Source organism: Mytilus galloprovincialis, chromosome 4 (genome assembly GCF_965363235.1).
Source record: "Mytilus galloprovincialis chromosome 4, xbMytGall1.hap1.1, whole genome shotgun sequence".
In the NCBI taxonomy this organism is placed as follows: Eukaryota; Metazoa; Mollusca; class Bivalvia; order Mytilida; family Mytilidae; genus Mytilus; species Mytilus galloprovincialis.
In genome coordinates this window covers 4,076,162-4,102,090 of record NC_134841.1, presented here as the reverse complement: position 1 = coordinate 4,102,090, position 25,929 = coordinate 4,076,162, and the positions used below count along the sequence as shown (strand labels likewise).

General features: G+C 30.4%; 2 long non-coding RNA genes across 2 annotated transcripts; both read left to right on the top strand.

Moving 5' to 3' along the window:
* The first annotated feature begins 1,187 nt into the window (after nucleotides 1-1,187).
* Nucleotides 1,188-9,605, top strand: LOC143070465 (uncharacterized). The gene is made up of 3 exons (XR_012976531.1): nucleotides 1,188-1,308; nucleotides 2,066-2,089; nucleotides 9,096-9,605. It is a non-coding gene; the product is annotated as an uncharacterized LOC143070465 (long non-coding RNA).
* Nucleotides 9,606-19,780: 10,175 nt separating this feature from the next.
* LOC143070464 (uncharacterized) lies at nucleotides 19,781-21,445 on the top strand. The gene is made up of 3 exons (XR_012976530.1): nucleotides 19,781-19,814; nucleotides 20,497-20,525; nucleotides 20,903-21,445. It is a non-coding gene; the product is annotated as an uncharacterized LOC143070464 (long non-coding RNA).
* Nucleotides 21,446-25,929: the final 4,484 nt, after the last annotated feature.

The following is a 25,929-nucleotide window of genomic DNA, read 5'->3' as shown; positions in this document are numbered from 1 at the left end:
GAAAATGTGTCCCTGTAATAACTGGTGATCCACGCACTAAATTTGCTATAATTCTATGTCTGCCATGTCCACTTATAAACTCGTAACAATTAAACTCGTCATAAATTATTAAGGTGGCATTCTTAAAAAGCGTCTTATCTTCTATATTCTCGATAAACTCTATCGCAGCCTTTATTAGTTCTAAGAGTGTTGAGCTTTTTTCATGCAAATGCCTTAGCGCCTTTCGTATGCTCGTTTCGTTGACAACAACTACATGATGTACATTTTTTCTGCAACAGCAACAGCAATTATTTCCCATTTCTCCGAAACCTATCAGGAAATATTCAAACATATATATGAATTAAAGGAAATGAATAATATTGCTTTTACAATGGACAATTGCACAGTCGGATGTTTGTTACGAAAATGTTTTGCATATAAATTATAATCCGAAGACTAACAAATGAACATAATGGTTTTTGGCATATATCAGCTGAAATAAATTAGTGTTGAGTGAAGAAGTTTCTTATAACAATACAACTGAACAGAGTCAATGCCCATCGTGGTTATTTCACTCAATCGGTCATAACCAAAAATTATTTGATAATTCATGGAAAAAAGTAAAATCACAAAAATACCGAACTCCGAGGAAAGATTCAATCGAAAAGTCGCTAATCAAATAGTAAAATCATATGACAAAACACATCAAACGAATGGATAACAACTGTCATATTCCTGAATTGGTACAGGCATTTTCAGATGTAGAAAATGTTGGATTGAACCTGGTTTTATAGCGTATTTTATAAACCTCTCACTTATATGACAGTCGCATTAAATTCCGTTATATTTTCAACGATTCGTGAACAAAACAGACATAATATTTTTTCTTTTAAAACAAATTTCACCCAAAAATGCAAATGTATTGTGTTAATTTCTTCGTTCGCAGTATAGTTTAATATTATAACATTAAATATAAAAAAAAAAGATGAACCTCACTTACAGTCAATCATATTTCATTGTACATTTTTATCTTAAGAACGTTTTAAATTATTCCTTTTTATATTTTAGAATATAAAAAACACGATATTTGTTAAATGACAGAATTATAAATAAAACTTTGAAAACGTACCTTTTTAATTATTTGAAAATCTACATGCAGTCCTTCAACTTATTATTAATTCTGATAAAGTTAAAATGATCGGACGTTGTTCTTTACTATTGTATGTAGTCGACCAATAGGCAAGAGATTGTGGTTTAAATAGACTCTGATACCAATTTACAAATAGAATAGTGGGAAAATCTTCTGCGGATTAAACAATCTCGACAAAGGCAAGTTTTAAATCAATTTAATCATGGTATGTGTTAACAATAATTTCATGGTCCTACAGAGATACTTTTTAGTATGGGCATTTCTTTGAAATTAAAGCATATTTGTATATTCTATGCATACAATTCGGTTGAGATTATCTTTTTATTTTGATATAAAAAGAAACACATTAGAAATGTAAAATAAGTAAATTATTGTGACCGTTGTATTATTTCATCTTTAATGCAGATTAATGAAAACTCACATTATATATTTTTAATACATTACAATTAAAAGAAGATAGGGTTGTCAATAAGTATTGCATCTCGCAGCGATATACCCTTTTCTGCTGATGCGGTGTCAAGCAATCACCTCTCAAATGAATTATAATTATATAAAATCGAATTATATCGTTATTTATGTATTTTAATTGGAATAAGCGAGCGACTTTTTTCTGACATTAGTATTTCAGCAATATAACCTAATATTTTGTGAGAAGGGGGCATCTTTTAAATTATTTCTGATTTCAGAAACAATGCGCGATTTATTTGCCGCAAAAAATATATATTTGCTTGTGAATACTATGACAAGCGATAACATTCAAAAATTAAACTCTTGATTTCTTTTAAATGGAGCGACAATTAAACGAATATATGAGAATAAGGGTATTTTATTCAAATATTGAAGCATGAGAATTCGAAGACATATAAATCAATTTAGTTTTATATATTGCTCTGTGAATTTAATCATATTTGATTAATTCTATTTATTTTTTGATAGGCTTAAAGAAGTTGCAGTCAGATGGTAAGTTGTTTTGAATATTGTTCAATAACAGTGTGTTAACTTAATAAAAACACGAAGAAATATAGTTTATTATTGAATAATATAGGTTTTTACAAAAAAAGATAAAATCACAAAAGTATTGAACACCGCGGAAAATTTAAAACGGAAAATCCCTAATCAAACGATAAAACAAATCAAACGAATGGACAACATGTACGAATCTGAAAACTAATCAATATTCATAACTCTTGAGGGCATCCGATACAATTTCAAGGGAGGTAACTCTTGGCGCGACGTAAATCGTTCGAATTCCCGCAAAACGTTCCTTTCTGCGGAACGTTATGCGTGTAATTTTCCTTAATACGAACGATATTTTGTATAATCGATGCTCCAATATATGTTTTTCACGCATGTTAACTTCTACACCCTTAAGATTAGTGCATTTGATTCTAACAGGATAACAGTCTTATTAAATAATAAGAAATGAAACACATTAAACATTTTAAAGTTTTGTGAGATCTTCAACAAAATATCGTATAGTGAGCAATCTCAAAACGACTGACCCTTTTGGTGTAACTTATATAATGCAAGTCAATTTTTATTGTTATTATCGTTCATAATCCATGATCAAATTCGGATTCTAATATGACGTGCTTCTTTCGCTTTGTGAACAAACCCATGCTCTAAATCCAATACAATGTTTGCACATGCGTATATTGACTACTGCAGAACAATGAAATTGGCATGCATTTAATATATTTTATTAACTTTAAACACTTCCAAACTATTACATTATGCACATGTTGTTACTAATTCATTTATAATGACTGTAATTTGTTGCATTCCGAAATTGACATATTTGACCTAGATACGACAACCGTTTATGTTGGCTGTTCAAACTCCTCCCTCTGAGAAAAATCTCAAAGTGTCAGTCGTTTGATTTTTTACACTAAAAAGGGGAGGTTCATGGAAGAGCCTATACAAACGATCTACTCTTATACACATCGGACAAAGAAATTACCTTAATTGTCCTTATTAGAATTGAAATAATTGATGCAAGCTATACTTTATTGTACTTTAAACATGGGTAGGCATTATATTAATTATGAATAAATTATCACGAATATAATGCCTACCCATGTTAAAACTACAATAAAGTATAGCTTGCATCAATTATTTCTTAATTTGGACTCGATTTTCTGACGTTTTATTACAGCACAAAAAAACAATGATATTTTAAAACTAATATCGAAAATATAGGTACGTGAAGAACAATTTATTCAATTTATTTATGTTAAATAAATAATGGTATGCCGTTAATATTAACAATGATACAACTCTAATAAAAAAAAAGTTTGAATTTCTCCACGTTTCACGTATTTTATTCGACAAAAACCAATAGCCAACATTATTTTTATACGCCCGTCAAAATTTTGAAGTGACGTATTATGGTATGCAAATGCCCGGCGTCCATCTGTCAGTCTTAAACATGGTACAGCATACAGTACTTGCAACCTTAGGCGTTACTATTTTAGCGATCAGTCAGGGGTCATCGATCAGTCACCGATCAGTCAAGTTCGCGTCAAACTCACGTCAGCAATCCGTCAGACTTATAGTAAAAGTAATTGACTGATCGGACGGATAGTACCGATCGACCTTGATGACGGATTGAACTTTAATACGTCACATGATAAACTAATACAAATTACGGAATCTTAGTTTCGTTTAATCTAATTAATATGGCGACTCTTGAAAATCGAACGTTCAATGATACATTGTGTTTATTAATTATTTAGCAAAGTTTTATGAATCGAAATGAAAAGAAATGTACAGATAAAACCTAAATTAAAATATCATCATTAAAGAATGGTCTTTTTCGTTATTTTCAAAACCGGCGAATTCTAAAACAGTGTCTACATCGCGATTTTTATTTCATTATTTTCCAAACATTCTCGGGAAAAACAAAATGAAAGAATCAGTTATTGAAAAATGTAGTCAATTTTTTTCAATATTTTAAATTTTTGTATCCTTATCATCATAAAATTCTTAAAAAAAAAACTTATCATAATCACGGACATTCTATATTCTCGTCACAATCGAAGCATTTAGAATAACAAATTACAAAAATAACTGCTGTATTTTTTAACAAGAAATAGAAATAATTTTAAACAATGCAAACAACATTACATTTTATTTTTCTGATAGTCTTTTTTTAATAAAAAAGATAACTACTCCTAAACAATAAAAAGTACAAAAATCCAATGTTGGTAAACATAAATATAATCCTTAAAAAGAAAGAAATAAGTAGATTTATTCTTGAATAATTCACATTTTCTAAAAAAAAATATGAAAATCATTTAGAACAACTGATTGCAATTGATATTACAATATTTTCCAACATGAGAAGAAATATTTGCATTCTTGCCAACACGTACAAAAAAATAATATCTCTTTCCTTAAAGTAAACATAATTTATGAAGAACAACCATTCCTGATGGACAAAAAGTAATGCAATCATTTATTTTAAGTATTTTAAGTCTTACATTGCATCTCAATTCTAATTAGCAGACTTGTCTCAAGATGGCAAAATAACTGAATTCAAATAAAATAGTATCATCTTTAACAAAAAGAAGAATAATTTTGGTTTTTTTAAACAATGCGAATAAAATTTAAGTATGATTTCTCTGACATTCCTTTAATTTTATGAACAAAAAAACTATTTTAATCTATAAAAAGTACAAAAATACAATGGCGGTCAATAATTTTCAGTAGAATGAAACAATATTTGCATTTTAGGCAACGCGTACAAAAATTTAATATCTTTTTCCTAAAAGTAAGCATATTCTATGAAGAACAGCCAACCCTGATGTACAAAAAGTACTGAAATCATATGACGGTTAATAATTTGCATCAAAATAAATCAATAACTACATTCTTATTCCACAAAAATAAAAGTTTAAGTATTTTAACTCTCATTATATCTAAATTCTGATTAGAATAAAATTGAGAATGGAAATGGGGAATGTGTCAAAGAGACAACAACCCGACCAAATAAAAAACAACAGCAGAGGGTCACCAACAGGTCTTCAATGTAGCAAGAAATTCCCGCACCCGGAGGCGTCCTTCAGCTGGCCCCTAAACAAATATATACTAGTCCATTGATAATGAACGCCATACTAATTTCCAAATTGTACACAAGAAACTAAAATTAAAATAATACAAGACTAACAAAGGCCAGAGGCTCCTGACTTGGGCAGGCGCAAAAATGCGGCGGGGTTAAACATGTTTGTGAGATCTCAACCCTCCCCCAATACCTCTAACCAATGTAGAAAAGTAAACGCATAACAATACGCACATTAAAATTCAGTTCAAGAGAAGTCCGAGTCTGATGTCAGAAGATGTAACCAAAGAAAATAAACAAAATGACAATAATACATAAATAACAACAGACTACTAGCAGTTAACTGACATGCCAGCTCCAGACTTCAATTAAACTGACTGAAAGATTATGATTTCATCATATGAACATCAGGCACAATCCTTCCCGTTAGGGGTTAAGTATCATACCATCATAACATATATGAGAAGAACATAACCCGTGTCATGCCAACAACTGTTTTTAGAATAAATGTGTTTAGTTCCGATGCAAAGACCTTATCAGTGACTCGATATTAACGTCAACATATGCAATCTTTAATGACTTGACAACAGTATCTTAGAAGACTTGTCTCAAGATGGTAAAAATCACTGATTTCAAATAAAATAGTATCATTTTTGATAAAAAGAAGAAAAATTTTGATTATTTTAAACAATGCAAACAAAATTTTAGTATGATTTTTCTGATATGATTTTAAATTTATGAAAAAAAAACTATTCTGAACTATAAAAAGTACAAAAATCCAATGGCAGTCAATAATTTTCAGTAAAATGAAACAATATTTGCATTTAAGGAAACGCGTACAAAAATTTTATATCTTTTTCCTAAAAGTAAGCATATTTTATGAAGAACAGCCAATCCTGATGTACAAAAAGTACTGAAATCATATGACGGTTAATAATTTGTATCAAAATAAATCAATAACTACATTTTTATTCCACAAAAATAAAAGTTTAAGTATTTTAATTCTCATTATATCTCGATTCTGATTAGAAGACTTGTCTCAAAATGGTAAAAATAACTGATTTCAAATAAAATAGTATCATTTTTGATAAAAAGAAGAATAACTTTGATTATTTTAAACAATGCGAACAAAATTTTAGTATGATTTTTCTGAGATTATTTTAATTTTATGAAAAAAAACTATTCTCAACTATAAAAAGTATAAAAATCCAATGGCGGTCAATAATTTTCAGTAAAATGAAACAATATTTGCATTTTAGGAAACGCGTACAAAAATTTTATATCTTTTTCCTAAAAGTAAGCATATTTTATGAAGAACAGCCAATCCTGATGTACAAAAAGTACTGAAATCATATGACGGTTAATAATTTGTATCAAAATAAATCAATAACTACATTCTTATTCCACAAAAATAAAAGTTTAAGTATTTTAATTCTCATTATATCTCGATTCTGATTAGGAGACTTGTCTCAAAATGGTAAAAATAACTGATTTCAAATACAATAGTATCATTTTTGATAAAAAGAAGAATAATTTTGATTATTTTAAACAATGCAAACAAAATTTTAGTATGATTTCTCTGACATTCCTTTAATTTTATGAACAAAAAAACTATTTTAAACTATAAAAAGTACAAAATCCATTGGCGGTCAATAATTTTCAGTAAAATGAAGAAATATTTGCATTTTAGGAAACGCATACAAAAATTTTATATCTTTTTCCTAAAAGTAAGCATATTTTATGAAGAACAGCTAATCCTGATGTACAAAAAGTACTGAAATCATATGACGGTTAATAATTTGTATCAAAATAAATCAATAACTACATTCTTATTCCACAAAAATAAAAGTTTAAGTATTTTAATTCCATTATATCTCAATTCTAATTAGAAGACTTGTCTCAAAATGGTAAAAATAACTGATTGCAAATAAAATAGTACAATATTTGATAAAAAGAATATTAATTTTGGTAATTCTAAACAATGGGAACAAACTTTTAATATCATTTCTTTGACATTCTTTTAATTTCATGAAAAAAACAACCTATTCGAAACTATTAAAAGTTCAAAAATCCAATGGCGGTCAACAATAACCATTTTCGTAGAAATAAGTTCATGTTAACAGAGTCATATAATACAATTATGTATTATATGTCTCTGATGTTTATAATATTTAATACGAAAATATTAATCAACACAAACAATTTAACGCTCTAAGCATCTTATTCTGTTAAACTATTTTTACTTTTGTATTGCAACTAATTTTATTACAAATTATAACGTGTAAATTAAGGTGTCTTCGTAGAGGTCCGCGTTCATCGATTGTAAACACTGTGGAGTTCGGTTTACATAAGAATTTTAAATATATACGTATCCGTCCGATCCGTGCATAAATTTAATTTACTGATCGATCGGTGACAGTTGTCAGGGTAACTCTCACATAGGTTATTTGACTTATCTGACGGATCCTATGGGTCACCGATCACCGATCACCGATCACTCATCGATCAGTCAAACATCCGTCACCGATCATTCACCGATCAGTCAAGTTCACGTCAAACAGTAACGCCTAAGGTTGCAAGTACTGTAGTTGTTTCCAAATTACATGAAATTTAACAAAATTTTTTCCTATGCCAGATGGAAAGGAATATCCGTCATAATTATACAATTCTCAATTTGTGAAATGCAATTTCTAAATTCGTAACATGTAATTTATTAATTTGTAACATGTATTCTTCCCATCCGTTACGTCAATATCTACATTTCTTGAGTTCAAAAATGTAAATTCTTAATGTGTAAACATTTCTTAATTTGTTCACGTATTTTCTACATTCGTTACATGAATTTCTAATTTTCTTCATTTGTAAATGTAGTTTTTTTGTTTTAGTCACGTAAGGTGAGATCGCGTCTGTAAAACTTCAAAATTAGGGATCTAGTTTCTCTGTCTGAAAAAAAAAGGTTAAGCAAATTTAAGATTCTTTTTCGATTTTGTTTTTGTTTTCTTACAAGTTCCGTTTGCAGGAAAAGACCTCATGTAAGTAACCTTTGTGTTCTGATCCAGTCAGAGGAAATAAGTTGCAATACAAGTGAACTTTAAAACTATTTAGTTTTTATTTTATTCAATTGAAATCATTGACCCGAATAAAACTTTGTTTTGATGAATAAATGTGAAATTCTAAAAAGGGATTAAAACATGAATAAAATGATTTTAATTTGTATTTTAATGAAACAGCAGCCGAACAACATAAAACATATGGTCAACATATGGTATAAAACAATACACGAGTGTGTACAGTACATGTACCTGCATGTATAAAGTTCTAAATTGCCGAGTGTCTTTAAATTTGAAAAGCCGAGTAAAAAATATCAACAGACCGTAATAACTTTTCTTGAGATGTTTTTCACTTCGACCACAAACAGAATGAGGTAGTGATGATACACATGATTTTATTTCCGAAAACAATATTATCAATTCATAAGTAGCTCTTTATAAGCAATATTTATACATCAGAAAAATGTCGCCGTTAACTTGCAGAGATAACGTCGAAATTGTCTTGAATAATTCTAAAGTCATTCTTGTGGGGATTTATTTTTTTCCTTATCACAGCTTCAGATTGATTCCAATCTTAATAATTTACGATTAAGAATATCTTCTCCAAAAAAAATTATAAAATGCCTAACTTTTTTACAAAATTGCACAAATGCCCAATTTTCAGGCTCAATTTTCTCAAAAACAAGCACGGTAACCTATGTTTTATTTTGTGTTTTATTTTATAACTCGGCAAGGCCTACAACATATTTCAAAATGATAAAGATGACATTTTATCGAGAAACTGTATCGGATGCCCATAACAACATCTAAGTGATAGTAGGTGCGTCTTATTTTTTAAGTTTTGTCACTGTTTTAGGGAAGTGCAAGTAGTAATTTCGATTCTGCAGACAGTGCAATCAACTGGTACATACAACAGATAAAAGGAAACACGGCTAATTCGCATGCAATAGAGGTTTTGAAATGGATGAGAACTGCAATTTACAGATTATTACGAGAGGACATATATAATTGTTCGCTCAAAATTCTTGTCAACCACCAAGATAAAATGTTAGATTGCATTATAGGAAGTGGGAGAACGAGTATAATGATCATCATTATTGGTGACCATATTCAATGGTTTATTTCAGGGAGACAGGTAGAGTACGTCTCTCAAAGCTATGCACGATTCATAGCTGATTGTATTGAGAACAGAGGACTTACAGGACCCCGAACACAATTACCTCTCTCAGATTAAAGTTGATCTCGAGAGCTTTATTTTAATACTTTGTTAAAGAATTCATATATTTAATACAAGTATTCGTACGAAAATTTGTATATTAGAAATTCAAGAACAAATTTCAGTAAAATAATAAAATTAATTACGCAATTTGGTTTTTATAAAGTATTTCTTATTTTTATAGTGTCTATTTATCTTTTTATCTTTAATTTTATTTTCAGAGTTATAAGGTCTTTCGACCTATTCGTAGAAAGACATATTGCTTTTGTTCTGACCATTATGTTTTTCAATTTTTCTGAAGAAAAACCTTTTGTGTTTGTTCTGATTAAAATTGTTATGACTTTCAACTTTTTCGTGGAAAAACCTATTGATTGTTTTCCAATTCTTTTTTTTCCAATTCCATATTTATACCTTGCGCTCTAATTTTTTTTTTGGGGGGGGAGATGTTAGATTTGTATATGATATTCATCAGGTAAGGCGCTATTGAACTGACGCCGCTTTACCAGGCACTTTTCTTTGTATGATCTATCGGGAATATGACAGTTCTTGTCCATTCGTTTTTGATGCGTTTTGTTTTTTGATTTTGCCATGTGGTTATGGACTTTCCGCATTGATTTTCCGTTGAGTTCAGTATTTTTGTGATTTTACTTTTTATCTCACTAAAGACTGTTTTTCTAGTTATGACCAATCCTTCGCAACAGTTAAATAATCCAAAAAGGTGTTTTTTTTGGAAATTGTTCGTTATATCCTCATGATATTTTAAGAATTAAGCGATGCGGAGACTTCAATGCGAACTATTTACCTTTATGAATTTGACATAAGTGAAATGTATTTGTAACTGGAAAATCATAGTGATAGAGATCTGGTGTCTTACATTGATGATGTGAGGTCCTTGGTTAAAAAAAATGAAAGGTCAAGGTCAAAAGTCAAAGACATATTCTAAATCTAAATGATTGCTTATTATTACTTGTTTACAAAAACGGTTTAGATATCGACAAATTATCAATTTTTATTGGTTATTTGTGACATTTCATAACACATACAATTTGGTTGAAAGGGTACATTGGCATCACATGGGAGTGTTGTTCCCTCTTTTATTTCAACTAAAGCTTATACTGATATAACTCATTAAACATACAAAATAAAGACCTCGGGTTTTTCGATTTGAGGTGTTTGCTTTATAACCTTGAAATTAAAGACAAAGTCATTGTTGAAATTGAACTTTTTTCTAAACGACAAACTGATTTTCCAAATTTGTTATATTTTAAGAATGAAAAGTAACATCATATTGTCCGACACCATAAACTTTAACATGATGGGTATATAAATAATGAATATTTTTCATTGATTTTTCAGTATCAATCTTGAACTTTTAAGTTTAATTTCAAAAAGCAAATGCAATGTTATAAATTCCTTTTCCTTAATACAATGAACATTTGCATAAAATAAATGTAAAGTATTGGCCTATTTTGTTGTGGATAAATTTAAAATTAAAAAAATGATGACACTTACGGAAATTAACATAATTTATAAAAAAAATATATGACTAAAAAAACTATAGGATTGAACCTGGTTTTGTGGCATGCCAAACCTCCCGCTTTAATAGCAGTGTTAACATTTCACGACAGGGTTAAAATAAATAAACAGATAAATGGTAGAAAATATAGGACAATCTAGAGAAACAAACGAATAATAGCCTTCAAAAGGTAACAGGTTAAAAAATATTGTATACGCCAGACGCGCGCTACGTCCACACAAAACTATGCTCAGATGTAAAAAGTTTGACAGCCATAACAACTACAAAATTGAAGATCGCCGAGGACAAAAAGTTCCAAAAAGTTGTGAGGCCAGGGTTATACGCCTGGGGCAAAAACAGCAATATTATCAAGAATAATACATAGTTTTGCAAACAGTAAAATTTATAAAATGACTATATAATAGATATACATGATTAAACTGAAGTGGTGACTAGCTATAGAATAAAAACGAATACATTACGAAATCACAGCCCTGTTAGCCATAGTCAATGCAACGCCCGAAGTGACATCACATTTAAATTTCTAAAACGTGTTCCGAAAATTAAGAAAGAATTTGGATGATATTCAAGATTAGATTTGAATGACTTATCCAACTTATACAAATAACAGGGAAAATTATTATACTATTAAATATTTAATTGTAGCAGTAATTAGATAATTAATTGTATTATCTAGCTTTGTGGGAGTTTCTTCTGATCAAACTGCAAACCAAATATATCGTGTAAATTTCGTTGATCCAAAATTAAATCTACCAAATGAACTGGATGAGTAGTTATCCCCAACACAACACACGAATACAACAGAAAAAATACGAATTACAACTACAAAAGTTAAGACATTTGACAAAATCCGATGACAACAACAAACACAACATCAAAACCCAACCAATTAATTTGGGATGGCAAAGTACCGTGCCATATCTTAAAGCAATACGAATTCACACTCAGCAAAACAGTCACATTCGGTAATTAAAAGATCAGATGACGTATTTAATGACAAACCCGAATCTAACACGTGGTAAAAATGTCCATACTTAGTTTGGACATAGATACATCGTATGGATCAACCAATTCGTGATGGTGTCCGTAAAATTTACGGAGTGTCATTTTCGATAAAATAAGGGGTGCAAAAATACAGGTTACATAGTATATCGCTATGAGATAATCCACAATTTAAAAAAAACAACAATAACCTGCAAAAATATACACGGTTAAATATTTTTTTCACATAGTCTACATAACACAATGACCTGAGAATAATATACCCTGCGTATTTAGATTGTTAAATGGCGCCTGTCTGTCGGCAAAAATCGAAAGATAATGTTAAAGCAAGTGATAAACAAGACCAACTTGAAGGTTTACATTACATGTATCAAGCTCTAAAGTACACATTCCATTGTAAAGAATGCCAACTGGAATATTTTGTATTTATAACAAAATTTTGAATACCACTGAAATTGTATAAAAGATATCATGGCTATCGAAATAAGAAGTAGGAAGATAAGTTCAGTTAACGATAACAAAAAATCCATTCATGTAAACATGCTGTTGGTATATCAGATTAATAATTATGACTATTCATAATTGGTAATTGTGTTTTCATTTATTAGGTGTTTTATGAGGTCTTTCCACTTTGCACTGAAAGACATTTTGCGGTTTGTTGTTTGGTTTTTTTTCTGTTATTATAAGTTTTTCCACTTTTGCGTAGAAATATATTTTGCTTTTGTTCTCATTTTTATTTAAAATATAAAATCAATTTTTGTTCGCCCTTTTTTGCGTTACATTGATGAACCATAATAAATCGCTTAGAAATTTTGCACATAATATCGTACAGTTTATAAAGTTGGCTTTAGATGAATTTGGCTATTTATTTTAGGTATTTTTGACATATAGCTCTTCAACGGTTTCGGTACTTATTTATTTTAATATGTTTTACTTCACTTTGGCCTAACACTTCTTCAATTGTTTCGGTTCTTATATTTCCTTGACAATATTAAGTTTTCAGCATTCCGTAGGTGAATGTTTTACTTAAATTCAGCGTTTTACATTGTACTGGTTTTTCGAGAGCTGATAAGGGGTCTGATATGAAAAATGCCATGTTATAATCTATATATACATTTTACAAACATAAGTCCAAACGTTGTCTAAGGGAGCAACCATTTAACCTCAAAAGTGGGGATATGGTTGTTTGGTCGAAGTGGGGAAAATGCGCAAGGCGCTAACAATTTTATTTAGTTTTGTCATCGCTATTAATCAAATTGTTTGGAACAAAATTGAACACTATAAGGCATGGGGAAAATCTGGAATCAGAATATTTTTTTCCTTTGCTAGCACGGATATTTTGTTTTCATCAAATTGGGGATCAGAATATTTCTATGTCTATTATTGAAGCCCCTCGTGGAAGTATTCAAGTAATAAGAAAGTTTCACCTTTGTGACAATATTCATTTATATCGGATTCCAAAAATGATTACCATTTATCGCTGATATAAACTTTTGAAAATAATTTTTAAATTTCAAAATGCCGACACCTACACATGAATAGATGGGCGCCTAATGTACAGCTGCAACAATTTACTATTACGTAAATATGAAGGCTGAACACAATATAAAAAAGAAGATGTGATATGATTGCCAATGAGGCAAATGTCCACAAGAGACCAAAATGATACAAACATTAACAACTATAGGTCACCGTACGGTCTTCTACAATGAGCAAAGCCCATACCGCATAGTCAGCTATAAATGGCCCGATATAACAATATAACACAATTCAAACGAGAAAACTAACGGCCTTATTAATATAAAAAATGAACGAAAAACAAATATGTAACACATAAACAAACGATTACCACTGAATTACAGGCTCTTGACTTGGGACAGGCACATACATAAATAATGTGGCGGGGTTAAACATGTAAGCGGGATCCCAACCCTCCCCTAATCTAGGACTGTAGTATAACAGTACAACATAAGAACGAAATGTTTATGGAATACGTTTTTTTATGATATGAATGTGTTCAGCTCTTACAAAACCAGAACGATAAGTTGGATGTCAACGTTTACTTTATTTGGCCTTTTAATTTTATTTGACTTTCTTGGCCTTTTTAATTTATTTGATTCGAGCGTCACTGATAATTCTTTTGTATACGAAACGCGCGTCTGGCACAAATATACAAATACAAAATTTACATCCTGGTATCTATCCATAATGAGTGTATGTAGATACCTTATAACAGTTTCCTGGCTCCAAGCTATACTAATATTTTATCTTACTCTTAATTTCAGCGTAAAAAGATATCAAAAACCTCCCACTTTCCAGACTAGCACAACGTTAATTGCGACACCATGGATTCTGTATTCCTACCGTACCAATACTTGTAACTGGACTCATTGATACCAGGCAATATATTGTCGTCATGCAATCGATAAAAAATTAAAACAAAACGTTACTGAAAGTTACGACCGACGCGCTTTTTTGGATCTACCTTCTTCAGGAACGCTCAAAGCTGAATATTTAAGGCCAACAATTAATAAAGAACATAAATAGTTGATTAAAACGTTAAAGATGATCGTTCAAAATCTACATGGGATGATATATTCATCTACCGACATGATTGCAGAAAGTAAGAATTCGTAGAGCAAAAAAGAATTTTTTTAAATCAAATGACTAATACAACGTGTATTGGGCCATTTTGTTGCTTAAAGTTCAGTAGAAAATATATATACATACTCAAGCAAACCATACTATTTGACCTACTTCGAGTTGGTCAGTTTTTACTGACTCATAAAATACATTGTATGGGTGCTGGGAAAACCAGCAAGTAAAATGGTCATTATCAGAGACGTCTTTTTTTAAAATGAATTCTCCTCCTTTAAGAAATATTGATTTTGTCCTCCAATTTTTCACCGCTCACAACTGTCTGCCTGTGATTTTATTTTATATATTAACTTTTAAGTATCAGTATATATGTTTTCATTTCCATTTGTTTTCTTTGGTTTTGCTTTTATTTAGTTTCGTATTTTACAGGTACCCCTCTTTTCGCCCCTTTTCTAATTTTGATATCTTAATCAAAACTTTAAAAAATCAAACTTTCAAAAAGTGAAATAATCAAAATTGCACGTTAGGTTTAGTATTTTTCGATATTTAGAATTTTAATATTTTAATCATTTGGTTAAAATTTCAAAATTTCAAAACTTTTACACAATTTGGAATTTTGATATTTTAAAACTTTGATAAAAATTCCAAAAATCTAAAATTTCAAAACTTTTTAAAACTTTGAATTGATAAGTGTTACACGGACCCCATACGACTGTTTTCATTATGTTGCAATTGCAAGCTATATAACATTAAAAAGGCCAACCTGAAACGACTTTGTGTAATCCGGAATGTTGTACTTAGTAAATGTAAATGTATATAGAACCATTATGAGTTATATGGTTGCTACTGACTTCCGACGGATACAAAGGTTAGTAAAATCTGTACAGGCTGAGACCGAAAGCCAGATTTGACTCCCCTTTGTGGTCCCTATGGTGTCAGAAGTGATCCGCATAACGAATAAATCGCAAACATGACATTTTATTCCGCGTTTTGTAGAAAAATAAACAATAAAATACAACAACATCAAACGATGACATCAACATGAACAGTAGATGCGACGTCATTAACTCCCTATGAAATTTACTAACCACTACGGATCCATTGGATGTCAGCTCGTGACCACGTTTTACCAATCGCAACGTCATAATTTACCCGCTGTTTCGATCAATAATTTTGGAATCTGTGTCAAGTAAATGTTTCAAATGATTTCAAACAAAAGTGAATAGAAACCATATATTTTTGAAATCAGTATACAATAGTCTCTCATTTGACATTGACAAAACACATCAAAAACGAATTGACAAGAACCGTCATATTCCTGACTTTGTACAGGCATTTTCTAATGTAGAAAATATCATGTAGATCTTTCCACTGTAAAATCTTATGGTTTACTTTTTTTAAACAGAAAGTAGCAATTTAGCTCCCTTAATTAAAGCAAAAGTATCCAGAAACTATGTAAAGTTTGCTGCTTTTTGACACCGAATTTAACTTTGTTTGACCGAAAATGGCTTATTTTCTAGATAAATTTTGTTAAAAACAAGTGCCTTAAACATTATATTTTCAAAATTAGTGTGTGATACGCTATCATTTTCATATATTTTATATTGTGTCTTTCAATGATGTGATGTTTTACTATTAATTCAGGCAAGGGTGAAGGTTGTTTCTTAATAAAACATTTAAACCCGCTGCTATTGTTTGCATCTGTCCTAATTCATGAACCTGGCGTACTGTGGTTGTCGTTTGTTGATATAGTTCATAAATGTTTCTCGTTTTTCATATAGATTAAACCGTTGGTTTCTCCATTTGAATGATTGTGCACTAGTAATTTTGTTTGGCCCTTTATAGCTTGGTGTTCGGTGTGAGCCAAGGCTCCGTGTTGAAAGTTGTACTTTGACCTATAATGATTGCTTTTACAAATTGGGACTTAGACGGAGAGTGTCTCATTTTCTTTCATACCACATCTTCTTATATCTGTTTACTTGTTCTTGTCCTTAACTTGCATCAAATGTATGTCATTTGATGTTAGGTGGTCAACAATCAACCATTCTATAGTGTCCGCATTGCGGTGGTGTTTTGATATTTTATAGACTCAAGAGGTCGTTTAGGCACTGAACAACAGCAGACGATTTGATAATGTCACGTTTCAATTATGTTATGCATATCCAGGTAGATAAACTAATATTAATTAAGCTTCATCATAGTAGGAAGTCATTGATAAAGGACGGAAACTGCCTTTGAAAAGCAATGGTAAGCTGCTGAAAAGCGGACACTCAACTTCTAGAATTTTTCATGCCGAATAAGCATAAAATTTACCTAGAATTCTTCTACAAAAACAAAAATCGTATTCCTTTCAGGTAATCCCCCTTACAATGACATATCTTTTGACAAGGATAAGACTTTCGCAAATCATAAGTTCTTCATTGCTTCAATGAACATTACATTGAACAATAAATCGGAGGACTTACCTTGTTTGTATTGGACTCCTAAGCTGAGGTTGATACGGAATATTTATCAGCAATGTCTTGGTACCTTCCGATGGTTTTTTTTAGAAAAAGACGAGACGATCTGTGACATACCCCTAGTTCATCAACTTTCTACTCAGACACTGATGACATTTTACAAAGTTGTTCATCATCTTAACAACGTGTTAGATAGTTCTTTAATTTGTCTTTGTTCTATTAATAATAGTACTTTTACTGTTCGGTCTGTTTTCAGTAATGACCATTTGACGTGGCTCAGTACTTATACATCCCGTTAATGTGTTTGTATTATCTTTCATTATTTGCTAGTGTGCTTTGTACGTTTGACTTTTCGTGGTTTTTTTTACATATTATGTGGCTCTGTATTTATAAACATCCCGTCATTATGTTGTTTGTTATATTAAAAGGCCATTATCTTAATGTTCAATTATGACTTTGAAAATACTTTGAAATATAAAATTATTTTATTTCAATGTGTTGTTTGTAATATCTTTCATTTTTACTGGTGTGTTTTGTACGTGCTACGGTTTGTGTTTCTTTGGTATGTATGACGTAGTTTTGTACTTTTAACATCCAACCATCTATGTTTTTGTCCTAATATAATGTCATTATGTTCTATTATAGTATTGAAATTATTTTATATCTCTTCCTGTGTGACGTCACATTCCAACATCAAACACGGGGAACCTCATCATGCAGTCATTTATGGTTGATTTTTAATGCATATATAAGTATGAAATGCATGTGGTTGTTGAAATTGATGATCATTGATATTTCCTTGTTTGTGCTTCTATGTTATATATTTGTTTGTTTTGTTCTGATTGAGATTGTAACTTATTGATGGCTGTATCCTTATTTTGACTATTGTCATAATCTTTCATTGAAAATACACATGTACATGTCGGTACATGTACAATCAGGCCAAAATAAATAGTGTTTCCTATTTCACTTCACCATTATCTACTGTATTGTGAAAATTATGAGGAGGCTAGAGAGAAACTCCGTTCTGCACTCTACTTCATAACATTAGTAATTGATAAATGTATGTATTATAGGTTATAAATTTTTATTGCGATTGTCAACTTCCGGTTTCCATTTTTGGAAAATACACTGACCCCCTCGCGACTAAATTGACTCGTGCAACTTCAATTATTGTCCAATCTTGTAATTTTTTACATCATTTTCTTCGGGAATTATAATTACTTTCATCTGTGAATGCCCTAAGATGTGCTGTCTGTTGTAAGTCGGCAAATCACAAAAAAAACTTACCAGCTCTGAACCCCACGATAGAATTTTCTGGTGCGACATCCCAAACAATCCTGGTACTGCATTCTTCCAGTTAAACCCGTTTTCATTGGTCGAAATGCAAAAGCCTGGCTGCACATCACCAATAAAAAATATCGTTTTAAAACAAAAGCGTAAACACCCACTTAGGGTTAATATAGATTAATCTATAATTAAACCGTAATCGACGAGACGCTAATCGATTGATAACGGGGATGCTTTGCATCTGCAACTTCATCACCTCATAACTTGTTTACTTAGAATTTTTAATAATTTTGATGAAATTTTGCAGACAAAAAGAATAATACTGTATAAGACAAATGTTTTTTTTTACGAAAATCGATAAAAGTTTGAAAAAAAATACAATGAGTAGAAGTTCACTTTAAAAATACCCATTCAATGTAAATATTTAGATTTTTTGTGGATGGGCCTCTTTAACCTATTATGTCTGTTTTGTTCAGGCATCGTTATAAATAAAATAGATTGATGCGACTGTCATACCAATAAGAGGTTAAGCGTTATAAATAGTTATCAAAAGTACCAGGATTATAATTTTATACGCCAGACGCGCGTTTCGTCTAAATAAGACTCATCAGTGACGCTCAGATCAAAATAGTTAAAAAGCCAAATAAATACAAAGTTGAAGAGCATTGAGTACCCAAAATTCCAAAAAGTTGTGCTATAAACCAGGTTCAATCCACTATTTTCTACATTTGAGGACGCCTGTACCAAGTCAGGAATATGACGGCTGTTCGTATAATGTGTTTTATCATTTGAATTTGCCATGTGATTAGGGACTTTCCGCTTTTAATTTTCCTCGGAGTTCAGTATTTTTGTTATTTAGATTTTGCTATGACGATACATAATAGACTGCAAGAGAGTTTTGTTCTCATTGATACTTTCTCGCAATCTCCCGAAAGAGGTTTTTGTGTAAAAATACATATATGTGTGTAAAATATTTATTAAGAGGTGCTGCTATCTAAATTTACAACAGCATGGTTAAAGATAATAATGACACATCAAAATTACGTCATAGTTTACAAATTAAAGTCACGTTTAAGTTAAAGGTCTACTCCTTTTAAATTGTTCTTGCTGTTTCTGTCATTCATGTTCTTCAACTCATACCAAAGTTTTGTCTTGATAAAGTGTTCGTTTTTTCAGTCACAACTATCCATATCTAACATGTTTTAGAGGCATAAATATTGAACTTCAAAATAGTGCATTATCAAATATTGACAGTTACAGATAATTGTGTCTTTTTTAAAAGGTATTATACCTTATTTTCAAAGTGTCATTTAATGTATCTCTTTAAACATATAGATTTGTCTCATATGTAATGCATTGCTTATATTGATGTCTCGTTTTGATTGGTTGTCTTCGTAGGCCACTCCTCATAAATTTTTCTACTAACTTATTTGCCTGCTAGGATCTTTAGTTTTCGGTCCTCACTACGTGAAGGTAAGACATTTAAATGCTTATAATATTTCCTCTGTAAAATTGGCCATGTAGAGTCCATGTAAATAAGACATCAAGTCAACATCATTTATCACTTAAATCCATTTTAGTGTCTTTTTGGTTGATGATGCATTTTGAAAGGTACCAGGGATGTATAATTTAAAACTCATGTTCAATATACATGTAAACTGACAATGCCATATTAGAAAAGATGAAACATCACACAAACACTAAAAAAAATTCACAAATACTATCGAGTAAACTAAAGTCTGTGCAACAAGAACCCCATGGAAGATAATTAGGGTAACTTTACCTTTTCCCTTTTTCTTTGTGGGATTTATAAACCTAACTGCAATCAATTAATCAATCCGTTATTTATTCAATTATAACAGACAAAGTATTCTGGAGAACAAAGACATTTATACGTTTGTTTGTTCGTTAATTGTGTAATAATGACTTGGTAAATTTTATCACATAGTTTATATTTTTAATTATTTTTTAAACAAGAAAACAGTCCCTGAAATATGCTTTTATAATATTTATATCAAAGGGAAAATATTAGATTAAGGATGTTGAAAAATTTTATACTACATAGAGGTTGTAGTTCTGATTTCATTTCAGACTCCGACATGTAATCCGACTTTTATTTGATGTAAATTTTACTTTTTTATTGGTTTACTTTCAGTGGTGTACAATTAATATTTAGAGAATATGGTATGTATGCCTAATGAGCAGGCCTTGCACTTGTACCTATGTTCTAGATTTAATTTTACTGTGTGTCCTAAAGGTGTCTTACACGTGGTAGATACAACCATAGAACAAAATATAACATGATTAAATTTTAAATGTATTTATTTTAATTTGTATTTTTATTCTATATAAGCTTGCTTTTAATCTTATATCCAATAGTAGTTATGCTTCCATATTTGACTGTGTGAGTATGAGTTATTATTTCAAACAATAATATATAAAGGCATGTATTCCTTTGTGAAGTTAAGTTATGTTAATTTATTACGTGTTGGTAGTCAAGTAAACTTTTAACTTTAAAGTTTCATTCGTTTAAGTGCTACCACTAAATTTGTCTTTTTCAGGGTTCTGGGCCGACAAAATTTTCAAATGCAGATACCGCAGTTCATGCATATTTACAAAAGATAAAAAGTAGTAACCAAAACACATCTGCAATCGAACTGTTGAAATGGCTTCGATCACAAGTGTATGCTCTTCTAGGAGAGGATGAAAATGACTGTCGTATTGCTATTTATGTCGACGCTCATGATAATATTCTTGATTGCGTTATCGGTAGCGGCAAAAAGAAAGTTGTAATCAATATCATTGGTGACAATATGCAATTTACAATTGCCGGAAGAAATCCAGTTATACAAACAACAAATTATTCTAAACTTCTGAATATGTTGATGAACAATGAGCAATTTCAAATGACAAATTGACAAATTCGAAACATTTAGGGAGCAATTATCGCATATGTAACTATTTCATTGACTTTTTTATAGTTTGACTTAAACGATTATTTTCAGTTTTGCAAGCTTTTCTATGTTTTAGTTTCCACTGGAGCTATTGCCAATATTTAGAATTTCCATACATAAATATATTAGATATAAAACAATTTCATAAAACAGTGTATCCACATATTGCCAAAATAGACGTCGTAAAATCCTTGAAGAGGTGTAGGTTGTCCATTTGATTTTTACTTTAATAACTTGCCTATGAGGTTTTTGCAGGTGTGACTTTCTAAAATATTTACTCCGTACTAATTTACAAATTTATATTTCCGTATATATTTTAATTTATACGGTACGATAGAATATTATAATTATTGCTTTTTCTTTACAAGATGTGTGTATACCAAATCGATATTTGTGTATGAAATAAATGCATGACTTATTCAATGTTGTGGATAGAATTGTAAACATTTTGATATGTTATTTGATAACACAGTAAAATTGTGCAGCCTTAATGTAAATGGCATGCACTCAAGAGAAAAACGGAACAAGGCTTTGACATGGTTAAAATATCAAAAAATATCAATAGCCTTAATACAAGAAACTCGTGTAGACTTAGATAGTGAAAATGAAATAAAAAATCAATTGACTTTGTTGTTTTATAAACTTATCATAGATACCAGGACTAAATTTTGTATATACGCATTTCGTCTATAAAAGACTCATCAGTGACGTTTGAATCCAAAAAAGTTAAAAAAGGCCAAATAAAGCACGAAGTTGAAGAGCATATGACATTATCAATCATTTTACAGATAAAGATGGAAAAATTGTTTTATTAAATATCCAAATTAATGACACAATTTTTTCAATAGTTTGTTTATATGGACCAAACAATACAACTGCAAGTAAGTCATTTTTTTTAAAAAGGTGGATCTCTTTGTGAAAGAAAATGGTATTGGAATCCCAATAATTGGGGGGAGACTTTAATGAAAAATTAAAAAAATATTGATAGAATAAGCACAAGTAACAATCACAAAAACAATAAACCAGTATCAAGCTTGAAATCATTGTTAAAAGATAATAATCTTTTTGATATTTGGCAAAGTTATGAATGAAAATATACAACAGTTTACTTGGAGGAGAAAAGATAAATCTCAGGCGAGTAGAATAGATATAATATTATTTGGAAGCAATTTAAGACCTCAGATAGATACGTGTAAAATTAAACCGGCAACGATTTTGTATACTGATCAGCAGAGTGTTTGTTTAACATTTAAAACGGGGGCGTCAGAAAAAGGCCTCGGATTTTGGAAATTAAATAATTCTGTGTTAGAAAATAAAGATTATCAAAGTTTAATTACCAATTTGATTACTAACTTTTTAAATCAATACCAAAATAAAGATACAGACTGTCGGATTTTTTGGGATATATTAAAACTTGAAATTAAAGAAGCTACTGTAAAATATTGTATTCAAAAGCTAAAACCAAAGAGAAGTCACACGCCCCTTAGAAAAAGAATTACAAGAATAGATGGTTTAAAGAAACCAATTAAATTTGTTAAACTCTAATTAAGATGATCGTATTAAACATTTGGAATCAGAACTGAATAAGATTTATAATGAGAAAGCCAGTGGTGCACAAATCAGAGCCAGAGAAAAATGGGTTGAATAAGGAGAAAAAATAATGCGTATTTTTGGGGACTTGAAAAGCAAAGGCAAATTAAGAAATGGATAAATAAGTTATTAGATGAAAAAAAAAAACAATGTTTTAAAAGATCAAAGTAAGATTTTACTTGAAATTAAAAACTACTATTAATTTTTTTTCATCACAATATCCTAATGATCCATTATCTCAAGAATACATTATAAATACAAAATTAGGAAATAAATTGAATGATGAAGAAAAACTATTGTGTGATGGTTCAGTTACGCTTGAGGAGTACTCTTAAGCGATAAAAAATAGGAAATTAAACAAGTCTCCTGAACTTGACGGTCTAACCGTAGAATTTTACAAAACGTTTTGGGAGAAGCTTAAATATTTATTTGTTTAAGTATATCATAAGGTTCTTGAAGATAATTTATTGACCTTCTCGCAGCGGACTAGTGTTTTGTCGTTAATATTTAATAAGGGGAAACCCGTTTAAATTAGAAAATTATTGACCAATATAATTATTAAACGTCAATCTTAAAATCTTGTCCCATGTACTAGCTCAACAACTGAAAAAAATGTTTAACAAAACTCATAAACACAGATCAGTCTGGATACATAAAAAATAGATTCATTGGATTTAATTTAAGACAAATACATGACATTATAGATTATGCAGATCTATATAATAAAGAAGGGGCTATTGTTTTTGTCGATTTTAAAAAAGTCTTTGAACTCTTGAATAGAAAGGAGTAGGTCCGGTAAGGGCCGGTTTTGGCCTCAAATTTCAGGTTCATCTAACGAAAGATTTTGGGCACTTTTTAATCACTAAAGTGTCTATTTCAATTGATTCAATTAGTTTATGTGACAGATTTTAACTGAATAAGTCATTAAAACCCCTCCGATTCAAGCTAAAATATGCAAAAATTCGTCACTTTTCAGATGGTTTTTGTCAAAAATGAAAGTGGCCGCATCCCTGTTCATCCTCAACCTTTATATATGTTATTTATTATCATCAAATGCAACTTACATTTCAATATTATGAATGAACACGAATACGGCCACTTTCATTTAAGACGGAAACCGTCTAAAATTTAACTAAAATGCTAAAATTGTGAAGATTTCAGTAATTTAGCATGACTTAAATAGTCTATTTCGGTAAAGCCAATTAGTTGATGACACAACTTTATTTTTAATGATAATGATATCGAACTAGCATTGAATGAAATTGAAATCTTCGGATCTTATTCCGGATTAATTATAAATAAGAATAAAACAGAAGGGATATGGAAAGGAAATATATAAAAAAAAAAAAATAAAGACAAAATAGCAAATTTAACACGACAGATAAACCTGTAAAAACTTTAGGGATTTATTTTGGACATAATAATGAAGAATGAGAGAAACTAAATTTTGAAAATAAAATAGATAAAATGGATGAATTATTTATTCTTTGGAATGTTCTTTGAAAAAAGCGAAATCTCACTAATTTAGGGAAAATCTTGATCATCAAATCTTTGATTATACCACTGTTTACCTTTTTAGCTAGGTCATGTGTATTTTCAAAAAAATATAAAAGAAATAGAAAGAAAATGATTCAAATTTATCTTAAATGACAACCCCAGATAAAGTTAAAAGAAATACGATGATTGTTAGTTATAAAACGTGGGTTTGAATATGATTGGCATTGAAAGTCACTTTGAAACACTAAAAGCATCATGGATAGGTAGAATCTTACGGACGCCATCACGAGTTGGTTAACCGTTATGAAATAACCGTTTCACAAATGATATCGGATATGTTCCTTTCGTCGTAACTACAATCCCCTTCCCTTTCATGAATGTGCCCTACCGATTTAGACTTTTTACTGGATTTGTTATCACATTGGCAACACGACGGGTGCCACATGTGGAGCAGGATCTGCCTACCCTTCCGGAGCACCTGAGATCACCCCTAGTCTTTGGTGGAGTTCGTGTTGTTTATTATTTAGTTTTCTATGTTGTGTCATGTGTACTATTGTTTGCCTATTTGTCTTTTTCATTTTTAGCAATGGCGTTGTCAGTTTATTTTCAAATTTATGAGTTTGTCTGTCCCTTTTGGTATCTTTCGTCCTTCTTTTTAAATACAGATAGTATACCTTTAAATTATTTACAATGCTCATGAGAAAATTGCCTAGCAGTTTATATGAATATGGACTATAATAAAGTTGATCTACCTTATATTCCAAATTTTTATAGAATCATATTCAAAACAGTGTGGTTGTGGCCATTGATTGACGATCTAAATTATCCCATTGACTGGGACGGATTAGGTGAACGTTTGTCTGTAACGACCACTGCTCACTACTTACTTGTTATAGAATTTAAACTGTGGGGTCACTAAAGGTTCTTCACGCCTTTTATAATAAACTAATTCGAAAACTTAATCAGGAATAACCTTTATGTTTTGATTTATGTTATTGATATAAATCAAAACATCGTATTATTCCTGATAAGTTTTTCGATTTACTTTATTTAGGTTTTGAGAACCTTTGGTGACCCCACAGTTTTAGTATCTTTAACAAGTACATAGTGAGCAGTGGTCGTTACAGACAAACGTTCACATAATATGTCCCAGTCAATGGGATAATTTAGGTCGTCAATCAATGGCCACAGTCACACTGTTTTGAATACGATTCTAAAAATGTATTAAAAAGTTTGATGAAATTAGGAGGAGGACAGTTATACCAAAAAAAGTTATCAAATGTACCAGGATTATAATTTAATACGCCAGACGTGCGTTTCGTCTACACAAGACTAATCAGTGACGCTTAGATCAAAAAAGTTATAAAGCCAAATAAATACTAAGTTGAAGAGCATTAAGCACCCAAAATTCCAAAAGATTGTGCAAATACGGCTACGGTAATCTATTCCTGGGATAAGAAAATCCTTGGTATTTCTAAAAATTCGAAGTTTTGTAGACAGGAAATTAATACAAATGACCTTATAATTGATATTCATGTCAACACCGA